Below are 13,992 nucleotides of genomic sequence, written 5' to 3' on the forward strand. Positions count from 1 at the left end.
CAACCTTCTCTTGGCTTCTCGGTATTGTGAGCATTCGCTTTAATAAATACACAGCAGTGCAATAAACCCGTAGGAACCCTAGGGAGTTCTCATTGACCCCCGAGCATTGGCCATTGATGGGGATGCTACGGCCAGCTGCTCATCCCTATGTAAAACCAATGAGACTGGCAGACCTGACTGGGGTTCTCACGACCCGACTTTTAAACATGGGAATGGATTTGTTAGGGGGCTGGGACGCTTCACGACTAACAATGGCGAAAGCTGTTTTCTGACCGGTTACCACGAGCCGGCGGCCCAAGAGGGGGGCCAGCGCCCCGACTGGACAGCAGGTCACGGCCACGCTGCTCCCCCATTGCCCCATTCACTATTGCGATCTGACAAGCACCAAAATGAGGCAGGTTTCCAACCACTATCAGAATCCCACTCTGGCCCTTGATTTGCCCAGAATCACCCGATGTATTATCGTAATTCCCTAGACTCGAACCCAGTTTCCCCCGGTCCGAGGTAGAGCGCCCTAGCCGTTAGGCCAACTCCTCTCCCCTTGACTTAGCTGGAAAACGTGAAGTCCCCCATTGGCGCGCAGAGAAACATGTCAAGGTGCCTGAAATCACGCAGCACCTCTGAATTGCAAGAAACCCATTACAATCGGGACAACAAAACTCTAGCCCGTACGGAGACCGTACATGAGGAACAGTGCCACCCCGTGGCATAAACACCTGACTGCACCCAGGGTATTATACATGGACAAGCAATCGGTGTAGTGCTGGTTGGATACTATCATTACAATGATTTTGAACATCCTCCTCTCCCTGTAAGTGGACAGACCTACTATTTACAAGGCAAAGTAAAATTAGAGTGCCGACACGACTGGTGCTCAGTGAGCACCGTTCCCTCAGCTCAAATGACCCCAATGCTCCGCTCGCCGTATCAGAAACCACACGACAATTAAACGAGTCGCGAAAAACCGTCGGCGCCAAAGTGCCCCCTTCAACACTAAACCGAAGCAGCCTGCCTCTCCTCCTCTCGCCGCATGAAGTTAAGGGCAGCAGTTCCGCAGGTCGCTGTACCAAACTGATCCCCACTCAGCCAAACACCGTAGCAAAAGGCTGCCAAATGCCTGCTTCTAGATTAATGCCCCTCACTGCGCTTACCACAGTGACAAACATGATCGCTAAATATGTATAGCTGCGCTGCCTTTAAGCGTCTCTACAGCCGAGAAACAGAAGCAGTTCACGCTTTGCCTCAATATGCTCGCAACCATTTTTTAAAAAAAAAAACAGCTTCCTTCCCAGCTGCCTCAATATGCCCGCACGCGTCTTAAAACAGTGCTTCGTTCCCCTCATACACCAGCAGCAGGAAGCGGCAGCCTGGTGCCACACCCGCGCTTACCGGCTTCCCTCAGGATCCCGTAACCACGATCGGCTTCCCCTGGACGCGCAGCATCCTCTGCTGAACGAGGGGCCACGAATTGACGATGTGTCGAGGCCTCCTCAAATCCGCAACTTCATCTCCGCCCCTCCGATCCAAGAACAGCTGATCGGACCGGCTCCCCTCCGGATCCCGTAACCACGATCGGCTTCCCCTAGACGCGCAGCATCCTCTGCTGAAGGAGGCGCCACGAATTGACGATGTGTCGAGGCCTCCTCGAATTCGCAACTTCATCTCCGCCCCTCCGATCCATGAACAGCTGATCGGACCTGAAACGATAAAAGAAAATACATTACGGGCCGCTGGTGGCCCGGGTGCTGTGCCCGTGGGGAGCGATCTTGCGCGGCCAGGAGGGACCACGCGTGTCCAGGCTGGAGCGGCGCGCGGGGAACAGAGGAGGAACTGGGCGAGGGGGCCTCCTAAGTAGAGGGGGCAAGCCGCGCCCCCCCCGCCCCCAACGGCCCGCCTCCAGCTCCACACTATTGGGGGTCATAACCCTAGTGGGCGTAGCCTCGCGCGCGAGGCAGCAAGGGGGAAGGCTCCGACGGGCGGCCACTAGAGTGCTGCCCTGCTGATGTCCCACTGCTTGGGACGCGGGCAGCGGCATACTGCCAGGTCAGGGGGCTCGGGGACGTCCCAGGCCCCGATCCTCTGCCCAGCACGACCCGGCTCCAAAACATGGTCGGAGCCACCCACAGAATGGGAAAAGACCTGGGAAGGGCATTAACCAATCTGGCTGAAAACTTTCAAGGCCCATATGATCACGGCACCCGCCTCTGCTCCCTGCCAGCCTCCAAGCCCCCGTCATACCCCCCACCGCCGGGGTATCAAGTCGAACCCTGCCCATACACCGACCCCCGCATAACATGGGGCAAGGGCTGGGGGAGGGGAGAACACAGAGGGGGGCCCACATCGCCACAAAACTGCACTAAAAGCTCAAAGAACTTCCTCAATGCGCCCTGACTCACCTCTCAAAACACCAACTCGACCTGCGACAACCGACGCCAGACCAGAGAAAAGACGGCGGGAACTGCGTGTCCAGCAGAGGACAAAACAGCAGCAACTCGGTGCGACCAGACGACGGCGTGTCCAGGGCTCAAAAGAGGAAGTACAGAGGGTGGGGGAGGCCTATATACCCCCCCCCCGTTCCTCGTGCCCCAGGCTGCCCTAGTAGGGGGACTCCTTTCCGAGGGGTCCCCTCACTTGGAAGAAGGGGGGTGGCCTGGTGCCTTGCTGGCACTAGAGGCCCACCCTTCTAGGGCACCTGCGGGCACCAGGGCAGCCACACAACACAGAGGCTCAGCGAGGGGAAAACACATATACAGAGCCAAAGAGAAAATAAACCAACGAGGCTGAAAAGAATAATCAGAGATAAGATTGCGGAACAAATACAGGAACACTATGAAAGAATAGAGACAACGAGGACAAACAGGAGAGCGGAAGTCAACAAACTGCACTTGTGATCTTGAGCAAAAGCGACGATGAGCCCCATTTTGAATGGACACAAACGTTCATGTACTAAGGACGTTTTTTCCGAAACGTTAGTGCCAATATCGGCCACACTCACCAGCCCTCCCGCAGCAACATAGAGGTAGCATAAATAAGCAGACAAGACAACTTTTTGGTGGAGAAAATTGCTGCAGGTTTATTAGCATACCAAATATGCCAACATGGTGGGTTATCTTACAGGCGATCCAAAGGCAAGCCACCCCTCGCGGCCTCCCACCTGATGGGCCAACTTGCATCGTGGTCTTAGCCAATCGGTGCTTAGCGGTTGTGGTGAGGGGATAGCCCCTCCCACATGCGGTATAAAATTGGTCCACCATATAACTCACGCTCCCCCCCCACGAGGGGCAGAGCGTTCAAGCGACCCCCGGTTGTACAGGTTTCCAACCGCCCGTAGGACAGATGGGGCGCCGTCGCACCCCAGGGTCCACTGTACATCCTTCCTGAGGATATTCGGCCTCAGCACCCTTTGTGCTCCTGAAGAGGGTACCCCTGAGTACCTTTCCGCTTCTGGATCGCCATGTAACTCCGCCTGCAACACAAGTAAAAAGATTAGAACATCCTTCCTCCCCTCACCCTGACACGCCGGGTAAGCGGTAGGGAGGGAGTCGGCATCAGGGCGAGGGTACAAAGAGGCCGCCAGGGGGGCGAGGGAGGACTATATACCTCTCCCTGACCCCCCCCCCGGCCGGAAGTGACGCGCAGGGGACCCCAACAGGGGTCTCAGGCCAAACACTAGGCTGCCCAGTATGCCATCTTGTGGCACTAAACGGGCCGCCCTCTTATGAGGGTCCCCTGCGGGGACAGTCGGTCAGCCCGCAAATCTTTCATTCCTCTAGGCGGCGCGGGAAAGTAAGCAATGGTGTGGAGCATTCACACATAGCGCCTACAAGCAAGTACTTCTGAGGAGAAGGCGCAGGGTCTCTCCAGTGCAGCTCGCCTTCAGTCCCCTCTATCAGCAGCGGGCAGAGATGCTTTGAGTCACGGTGAATGGTTACTAGTGAGAGGTGCTTCTGTGCCTGTGTGGTCTAATGGATAAGGCGTCTGTCTCCGGATCCCAAGCGTTGAGGTTCGAGTCCCTTTGTGCTCAAGTCTTTTTTAGCAACTACAATAAGGATATTTTATGAAATCTACAATCCTGCCGACGTTTCAATCTATCTGTTTAAAGATAGTTGATTTTACCACCATCTTCATGTGTAACAAACTACTCACATTTTTTATTTCACCCTCGAACGCTGTTTTGGTGGCATCACCTGTGCACCTCCGCCAGTGTAATCTCTCGTTTTCTTGCCACCAAAAATGCAATAAGCAGATATACATAATTCATTTTCAGCTTCAGCATACACATTCTCTTTCTTATCAGATCTATAATTTGATGAATGAATTGCTGATCGAAGTCATCATTATGCCGAAGGTATAAGCCAATAGAGGGTGTGTGGGATCAGCTTGGTCGTTTCCGCTCTGTACAGGAATAAAACACACAGACTGCTGCAGGAACACGCGCCTTGGAGGAAGGAAACAGCATAGTGACCACACCGTCATCCGCTCCACTCAACACGTATGCACAGACATCACCCAAAGATTACACTGACACATTAGTTATGGGTGAAGAACTGCTGCAGGTTTATTTCATACAACATAAGTATGACGATAGAGTGGGTTATCTTACGGGCGATCCAGGGCAAGCAGCCCCTCGCTGCTCCGCCCGCCTTGCGAGCCGGCACGCACGGTGGGTCGAGGCCCGGCAGTGCGGCACATTATTTTAGGATCCTCCTTAGGATCACGTGATCTGTCTCATACTCCCGCCACTTTTAACAGGGGCGGAGCGTGTTATGGCACACCCCCGGTTGGTTAGGCCCCCCAACCGCCAGAAGGACTAACGGGGCGCCGTCGCGGTCTTCCCAGAACCTCCTTCGGCTCACGGACCTTGGCTCGGGCACCCTTACTGTGCCGGACAGGGGTACCCTTACTGTACCGCCTGTCGCAGAGGTACCCTTACTGTACCCTTCTGCCTCCAGATCGCCCTGTAACTCCGCCACAGCTCTGGGGAGGCTCCCGTCGCTGCCAGAGCCCCCCCTTCCTCCCTTCGCTGTTATAGGTGCCCTGCCCCTGGGAGCTAGCTTTTAGTGTGCTAACTTCGATCCTGTTCTGAAACCCATAAATAACAGTAATAATTTGCTGCTTTACACAGAAAACCTTGGGCAGACTGACAAAGGAGATTTCTACAAAAGGCGAATTGACGCAAGGATGTCTTTTGGCCCCACTGCTGTTCAGCTTATACGTGAATGCGGTTCCTAACTTTCTTTGCGATGCAACTGCAGATCTTCCTAACGTAATTGTGTGAAGCTCCCTGACCTACATTGAAGAGGCAGAGCTGAACCAGGCTTTTTTTTTTTTTTTTTTTGAAATTCTTCAATCCATCTATATATACCCTTCATTCCTTGAACATAATATATAAATAATGGAAGGATATCTACTCTGCAGGTAAGGTGGGTGTATTTTCGGAAAACAGAGTTTCTTTCCTAGCACGAAGAAGGTTTCATTTTCCACTTTGTCTAAAAAGGTGATGTATTGATGGTGTTTCTGGTTCCCGCAATGCAGCTGCCTCGGGGTTTGCATGATTTCTAGGCAGGGCAAATTATTTAAAGCCGACTGGTACAGATGAGAATGTAACGCTGAAGGAGACATATCTTTCAGCCTCTGTCTTTGTACTCACACCCAGCACACGGGAAACATACGCTCACTGTCCCTGGCTGCTTCAAGTCAATGCCCCTGAATGGTTACTGCCACAAACCTTAGCTAGTGACAGCATTATTGGCAAGTGATTCGTTGAGACAATCTCGCCTCCCAGCACATCAATTAAACAGATAAAACTGCTAACTCTGCCGTATTACCTTTTTGGCCATAAACCTTACTTTTTCTTCCTTTCACGTTGTATTATTATCCTATTGTTTACTTTCAATGACCAATCTCAGCAACATCTCCTTGGATTGGCCTCCCCACTGCCAATAATGACCCAGCATTCTGGGGATATCTTAACTACCCAATAATACAGGTTTTATTAAATATTCTTGCAAGTGAAGTTACATTAACTTAGATGATGCAGTCTTATTCTAGCCTTGTTCATCAATAGTTCAAATAAAATCGAACTTAGATAAATATTATTGAAATATTTCGGTTCATTCCTACTTTTAATTCCTTAAAATTGAAGCTTCTTTCCTGAAGACGACATGTAATTTGCACTAATTTTTATGTAAAAGTCAAATCAGTTATAAAATTAAATTGGCTCAGCACCTCCTTCCCTAATTCAAAACCTAATGCTAACCACAACAATTGTTGTTGACTAATGCAACTTGAACTGCAATTGCTTAGAATTGATTTAGTAAAACGATGTAACCCTATCTCGCCTTTCACCATAACTATTAGCCCAAAATATCGTTAAACTTGTAAACGTCTATGTAATTAATTTCAAAATAGTGTATCTCACAGTTTGTGCAATAAACACAGTATGTTCTGCTCCTAAAAGATTATGAAATCCATCCAACATTTGTTATGTTATGTTATACTAAATTTGTAGGGCACACGTACCAGATTGGTTCCCTGGCGCTACTCTGGAACCTGTTAGAGTGGTATGTTACTCATATACTTGTCTAACTAGCCATGTTTTAGGTGTTTGCGGGAAGTCCTAAGGTCTGTGCAGGACCTCATCTCCAGAGGTGGGGAGTTCCAAATCTGGGACCTGGTGTTATAAACCTAGTTCCCCCAAAGTGTTTCCATTTAAAGGGGGGGGGTCCCTGGTGAACACTACAAGTAGTTTTTAATCGTGGGGTCGTGACGTGGCGAAGGTGAACATTTCACGTCATCACATTAATATCGTAGAATGGATAAAATTAGAGCGGATTTTTTTTTTTTTGATGTGCCATTGGCTTGCCTATTTGGCAATGTCCTTTTCTAAGGAGTACCGCTCTCAGAGATCATTCACATGTAGTTTCAATCTTGGGGGGTCGTGACCTGGCCAAGGCGAACATTTCACGTCAACACATTTATATAGTATAATGGATAAAAAAGAGCAGTATACTTTTTTTTTTGATTCCAAAACAAAATTACTTTCGAGATTTTTCGCCATAACCACCTGATGTGCCATTGACTTGATTATTTGGCAATGTCCTTTTCGAAGGAGTACAGCTCTCGGATACCATTCACCCAACACAGGGCATCTTATGAGCAACACCAAATATTTACAGCTCCTTGTGCTTGCTAAAATGGACCCGATCCTTAGTTTCCAGAACACAATGCACTTTAATGTCATCTGGCCCTGGTGCCTATCCAACAACTGAGATAGCATCTGTCACCTTCATAAATTAAATAAGGGACTTCAAAAAGGTCGCAGAAGAGGCACGCCAGGGTACGACTCGGTGGACCGTGGCACTCTGGGCTTTAACTTGCCTCCCTGTGGAACAGGGAAACTAACCTTAAAGATGTTATGTATGACACACCAACCCAGGCCTTCCGCTTGTCTCAAAAACAGCTCCGGCTGCTGACTTTCCTGTATAGACTAAGCTGCCACTATGACTGTGAGTTGAAGAAAACATTACACCAGCTGTTTCCGAATAGCAAGGCTAAAGGTGAAAGGCAGCAGCATCTCCTGACTTAGCGTGGAACTTCACAATAATAAATCAATATTGAAAAAAAAAAAATCCAAACTTTTAACCAACATGTGAATATCTTAATTACCATCGGCCGAAGCTTGGTGAGGCGCAACACTTTGGGGGAGGGCTGGGGCTTGTTGAAAGACATATTTAAGTTTTTAATTTAAGCGTGTGCGGCGAAAGTTTCACACTTATTATAAACGATATCAATGCACTATACCAGCTTTGATCTAGTAAGAACCAAGCTCGCTACCCCCGCCCATTTCTGCCAGCACAGAAAGTCACCGAAACTACTGCCGCAAAATACCTATGGTGTCAAACAGAACTTATTTTACGATATATTGGAGACACAGGCGGCTGCTGTAGAGATCTAGCTGAGTCAGTCCAGGCTGGGGCTATCAACTAACCGGCTGGCACAGGGGGGGATGCTCATACTGAAAACATGTGTGAGTAATATCTGGTGCAGCTCCTACCAGGATTAGCAGCAGAGCGTGCTGGACCTGTCAAAAGAACGCGCAACCCACTCATGGGGCGCAGGATGAGTGTTGTGCGCACATTTGCTCGCAAAGTGCTCCAGAAATTACCCCTCTCCAACAGATGTATCTTTCTTGAATGACTGACAGGCGAAACCAAGGCAACCAGCAACCAGCAACAGCTGTATTTCCAAACAAATCATTCTTAGTCTGTGGAAACTGTATACAGTGAGAGGCTGGGCACAACTCCCTAAAAACTTACAGTGAACTCAAAGAACAAGGTTGTATCGTTTATAACAGTGGCTGCTGCGAAGTGATGTCTGGGCGGGGAGGGGGCTGATGCTTATTGGTAGGGGCTGTTTGTCTCGACTAGAGATAATTGCCCGACGTTGTAAGTCATAAACGTAAATCCTACTTAAAAAGAGTGAACTCAATTGAAGATATGTATTGGTCACTTCAAATTCAGTATGTGGTCAATAAACCACCAGTAGGTCAAACCCAAACACTATACGTATATATAATTCAGATCAGAATAATAATTACATTATTATCTATAGTTTGGCAACATTTCCATTTTCAAGAACAAAACGTAGTGGCGCACAACCGTTGAGAAGCTCCAAGCATGTTCATAGTACATTAACCTAGGAAAGAAATCGTTCAGGGCTTTTTAATTTGTATTCATGCATTAATGTGTATATAGGGGAACCGCCTTTAGAAAATAACCTCGTTGTTTGAAAGCACGTGTTTCATTTGGAATTACCGGCTATCGATTCAACGTGAACACTCGTACTCCTAACTTCTAAACTTTTTCATAGTGTGACCCTGGGCAAATCACTATTACTGTGCCTATAAACCTCATTTAGGGACAACCCAAGGTAGCAGTTGGTATCTTTGGCTAGCTCTTTCGACCCATGGCATTGACTAACGCTGTCATTCCAGGGATTATAAAGGGTAAGAATGGCTATCTCAGCCTTGCTTACATAGTGTAGTGTTGCCATTTCCCCACACTTTCAGCACCAAATAGGTAGGTATGCATTAATTTATTTCTTTTGGAGTTTTATAATGCGCTGTGGGCAACCTTTTGGTAGTTAGTCTGTTTAGTCTGAATACTACCACTCGACACTGCGTCAGATATGCTTCACTGAGGATGCAATTACAAGGGAGTTCATGTTTCAGGCGTGTATATAGCGCAAACGCCGAGCGCTTTACATGGGCGCCAGTTACATTACCCAGGATATATTCCTTTGAATAAATGAACATCGGGCTCGAACAGGTCATCTCAGATTGAAAGGTCAGCTGCTCTAGCCTTCCGCCGCCCTCGCCCACTAAACGAGCTACTGTTTAGTGTGCCTGCTGCAAAGAACGTGTCCCAAGCAGACTACAGAGTGCGCCTGATGTAAATAGATCAGAAGGTCACTGTTCCCTACAAGAGGCATCCCTTTGTTACTTCCCATTTGTAACCTAAAGTCGTAATATTCAACAGTGAGCTATCACGTTCATCTTAGACTGCATACACACCGCAAAGCATACACCATTAGAACATTGATTAATGTTGCAAAAAGGTTAACTTGGCAAGAAATTGACTCCGAGCTTGTGCATTACCACCCCAAGCAACCCTAAACTACACTGCCCACCAGTAGGGACGACACGAAACTCCCACACTTTGAGTCCTCCGGCCCAGGCAACACCTACTATACACCGATTCACACACGCACTCAACCCAATAATTCGCAAGGGCTCAAGGACACCAACAATAGCGCCACACAATAGACACAGAAAGGAGGCATACCACAAGCTTCCTCCGCTGCCCCACCAAGCGGGCGCGCATTCGGGGCAGTCAACAGCGCCTTTGGGAGAGGACGCGCCGGCATCCCAGCGATGGGCAACGCCGCCAGACCTGTGGGAAGGCACCGCCAGCGCCGGCCCCGATGGCACCACAGGCGCAAACACCAAAACACGATCCCACCGGCAGGGAACGTAGCATTGCGGGGCGAACACAAGCAGACCGGCGCGTGGCTAGACACTACCTCCTTCAGAAAGTGGCATACGGGGCGCAAATGATAAAGCATGACCGGACAGCCAATGTCTCAACTCGCGGCCAACCCGCTGGCTGGAACACCTCGAATCCCTCCCACCAAGGCCACCCGCGGGTCCGGGAGCAGGACCGAAAACCCCATCGAGTGAGGGAGGCATACCCCTCGGTGCAGCTGGCCCGGCGGAACTCACTACTAACTTCAGCGAAGTCAAAATCTCAACTGTACAAGGTGCTGATCACTCACCCGGAAGGTAATAATCACACGAGTTGTCTTCACAGATATGTGAGGCCTGGAAACTGCCGCGGAGAGAAACGCCGCATCAGGTGCTTCAGAAGCACAATAAACTTCCAAACACGGCGCCCCCCAAGCGGCCCCATGGTGGCGACATTACGATGCACAGGCAGGCTGACAATTGTTGCATATTTATATAGCGCGTACTAGCCCGACGGTAGCGGTGCGCTTTATACGAGAACCGTATTTGCATAGCACTCCATGCTTGTAGAGATTATATGATTTGCCCCATAATCACAGAAAGTGGACGCGACCCCGAGGCGCGAACCCTGGTTTTCAGCACAAAAGACAGCAGGCTAGCTGGGGCGCCACATCCCCTCCACGATGTATCAACGGATCTGACCTCCCTATCGAAATCGCGAACTCTGCCGAACTGCCCTGGCGCGTTTTACATGCTTAAAATTCGTAAACCACACAAGCCACCACAATCAAACCAAACCCCCCGGCTACTCGCCGCGCCTTCGGAAACCCACGAGGGAGGCGCCAGACACCGCTGCTCCGGGAGCGCACGCGACCACCGGCACCTAGCGCGGGGAAAGGCCGGCAAAGTACACACGCCTCCCCGCGCCAACCACCGGCAGCGACAACACGCTCCCCCGGTCCCAGACTCCTCACCTCTGGATCCCATTCCACACCGCGCCCCGCCGCCGACCATAATCAACGCGACACTGCCACGACGGAGACGACCACGCAGGACGATCTCGCGCGGCCAGGAGCACACAGGAAGCAGAGGGCAAACTGCAAGGGCGGGAGGCATATATAGGGCCTGGCCCCGCCCAGCCCAGTGGCCCACCTCCCCCAGCACTGCCCATTGGGGGCCTCCCCTCCCCACAGGTGCGGCCTCAGGGAGCGATGGACCGGGGGGGGAGGCTCCGACGGGCGGCCACTAGAGGGCTGCCCTGCTAATGTCCCCCTGCGTGGGACGCGGGCAGCGGCAAAGATAGAGGGTCAGCGAGGGAGGAATCTAAACAGAGGTAACGGCTCAAAAGAAGAATAAGACAGGCAGAGAAAAGAATGAGAAAAACACACACTTAGAAGAAAAGAATAGAGACAAAACGGATACACAGGAGAGCGGAAGTCAACAAACTGCCCTTGTGATCTTGATCACACGCGAGGATGAGCCCCGTTTAGAAATGCTACACACACTACAAGGACGGGTTATCAAAACGTAACCTCTGATCCTCTAGCAGCGGGGGGACAGTAAGCACCGGTGTGGAGCGGACACACATAGCGCCTGTACACAAGTACTTGTGAGTAGAAGGTGCAGCGCCCGGAGAGTCCCCTCTCCGTACTCCATGGACAGTTACCACGGGCCACGGATGCTCCCGGCAGCCGCGAGTAGCACTTGCGGTGGTTTCACATGGTGACCGCGTGGCCTAATGGATAAGGCGTCTGACTTCGAATCAGAAGATTGAGGGTTCGAGTCCCTTCGTGGTCGGGGCTCTTTTACCTACTACTGAAAGGACATTTTATGAAATCTACAATCCTGCGCACATTTCACTGGTTTTGGTTTTAAATCTATGCAGGATGCTACTAAGGAGGTGGTGATTCTGACAAATGCACACAAAACCTCTCTTAATACATAAACTTACTGCAAATTCCTTAATTGTAACTCTTTTTCACAACACGGCACAGTGTCACTCACTAAAGCACTGCACAGTGTCCCTCACTTAATCACAGCACAGTGCCCATCACTAAAGCACTGTACAGCGTCCCTCAGTAAAGCATGCATCTAGTTTATGAAATAATTTTTTCATTAACATTTTGGGGATGTTAAATTTCCTATACAAATCTATCCTTTCATCACAACACATCTATCCATTTCCCTATATTTATTAATCAGGGCAAAAGAGGGGCTCAATGAGTCACCCTTAAATGTAGATATAGAAATACCTTTATTCCATTCAAACATAACCTTCTATTTAGGCATGAAGGAGCCTGAGTTTAGAGGATGTAGGAAAATCTCTCTGTTCGAGGTATCTTTAGTGGGACCCCATACAACCTACAAATAAGGGGATCTATCTAATTAGAGCTAGCCTATCATGTGGTATGGCTCAATTAGTATACGGCTTATTATACATAAAAATTACCTGTATTCCTTTAGTTGACACGTTCCACGTAAAGTATGATATAAGAAGGATAAAAAAACTACAAAAACAGAACATTTGTCCCATTAGAAAAGGTCATTTCATTTTATAGTCCAATAAATCCAGATTTGGTTATATACCCAAAATTACCTTTATTTTATTAGGTAACAGATTCTGCAAATATGATACTTGAAGAGGGATGTTTATTTCCAGCTTCAGTTTATGGAGAAGCACCTCCTTACATTGAAATGGGCCACAGTTGCCTTTAAGAACCCAAAGTAAATTGTTTGTTTTAGTACCCTACGAGCCTACAAAACTAGTTCTACAAAAATATTGGGCATCCAAATATATAATTACTAAAAGTACTTATCAGGAGCGTGTTTAAGGTAGGACGCTAAGTTGTCTAAGCGTGCTTCCTGGCAATAGCTTTAGTCAACTCACTTCGAATGAAAACCCACCTACCGGGTCAACCAAGGGAAATATGCTCCAAGGTATTTGTTTCTCTAAAAATTAAGAATCCAAATGTGCAGGTTTCAAGACCTTCCTTTTTTTTATAAAATATTAAAAATAAACTGAGAATTCTATGTTACCTGCCCGGCAATACGCGCCCTAAACTCAGCGAGCTAGCGGGGAATGATCCTCCGTGTGTTTGGATCAATATGCCAGAGTTCAGCACCTGTACATTATAAATACAATCTGCCCGTACCACGTGACTCTCCATAGACGGGGCTCCGGTTTCCCGACCCGAGGCTGCCATCTTGGAGTGGTGATCCTAGTATTCAGATCGATAAATAATTCTATAGTTATAATCCAAAAGATTGTAGTTAAAACCAGCACTAATCAGGTGACTTCATACAAAATTTATCAATAATTAGAGAGATGAGAATATTTGCCATGGTGTTCAAGCCCTCTAGTTGGTTAAACTCACATGGCCGTCATCTTGAAACATTATTAATTGTCTAATGAACTCTCCCGCTATGTTTATGTGTTGATTATGACAAACAAAAGGAATCCACCTGAATGAGATTGGTATGGACCCTACAATGGTGGGGAGCACACTGTGTTCTTTAAATACCCCTCACACACCAAAAGGGCCCTTGGTGTCATGCTTCATCATAGGGGTCTTCGCATCCCTCTACGGAATGCGGCGTGCTACTAACCAATGACTACCCGGGAGCACTGATGTAATAACTATGTGTGGTGTGTGAGGGTTTAGATGGTAAGTGAGTGGTGGGGTCAGATGTGAATTAATGCGTGAATGTTAAAAAATACATGGCATGTGAGGGCTAAAAATATTTTAATAAACCTCCATGCTGGTATTGCTAAAAGGGGTGTGGTGGAGGTATTTTGGATTTAATGTACAATACCTCTCGTGTGCGTCGACATGTATCGAAGCGTAAAGCTTCTTCAGGACGGGGTGCACAGATCCCCACCTTACTCACGTCAGGGTTGTGTATTGTCATTAAATTACAAACAATATATGTGATATCAATGCGAAAACTGGACTAAATGTGCCTAATTA

General features: G+C 48.7%; 1 non-coding gene across 1 annotated transcript; it reads left to right on the forward strand.

Annotated features, from left to right (window-relative positions):
• The first annotated feature begins 11,748 nt into the window (after nucleotides 1-11,748).
• TRNAR-UCG (transfer RNA arginine (anticodon UCG)) lies at nucleotides 11,749-11,821 on the forward strand. The gene has a single exon. It is a non-coding gene; the product is annotated as a tRNA-Arg (tRNA).
• The last annotated feature ends 2,171 nt before the right edge of the window (nucleotides 11,822-13,992 follow it).

This window comes from Triturus cristatus, chromosome 4_1 (genome assembly GCF_964204655.1).
Source record: "Triturus cristatus chromosome 4_1, aTriCri1.1, whole genome shotgun sequence".
Taxonomy (NCBI): Eukaryota; Metazoa; Chordata; class Amphibia; order Caudata; family Salamandridae; genus Triturus; species Triturus cristatus.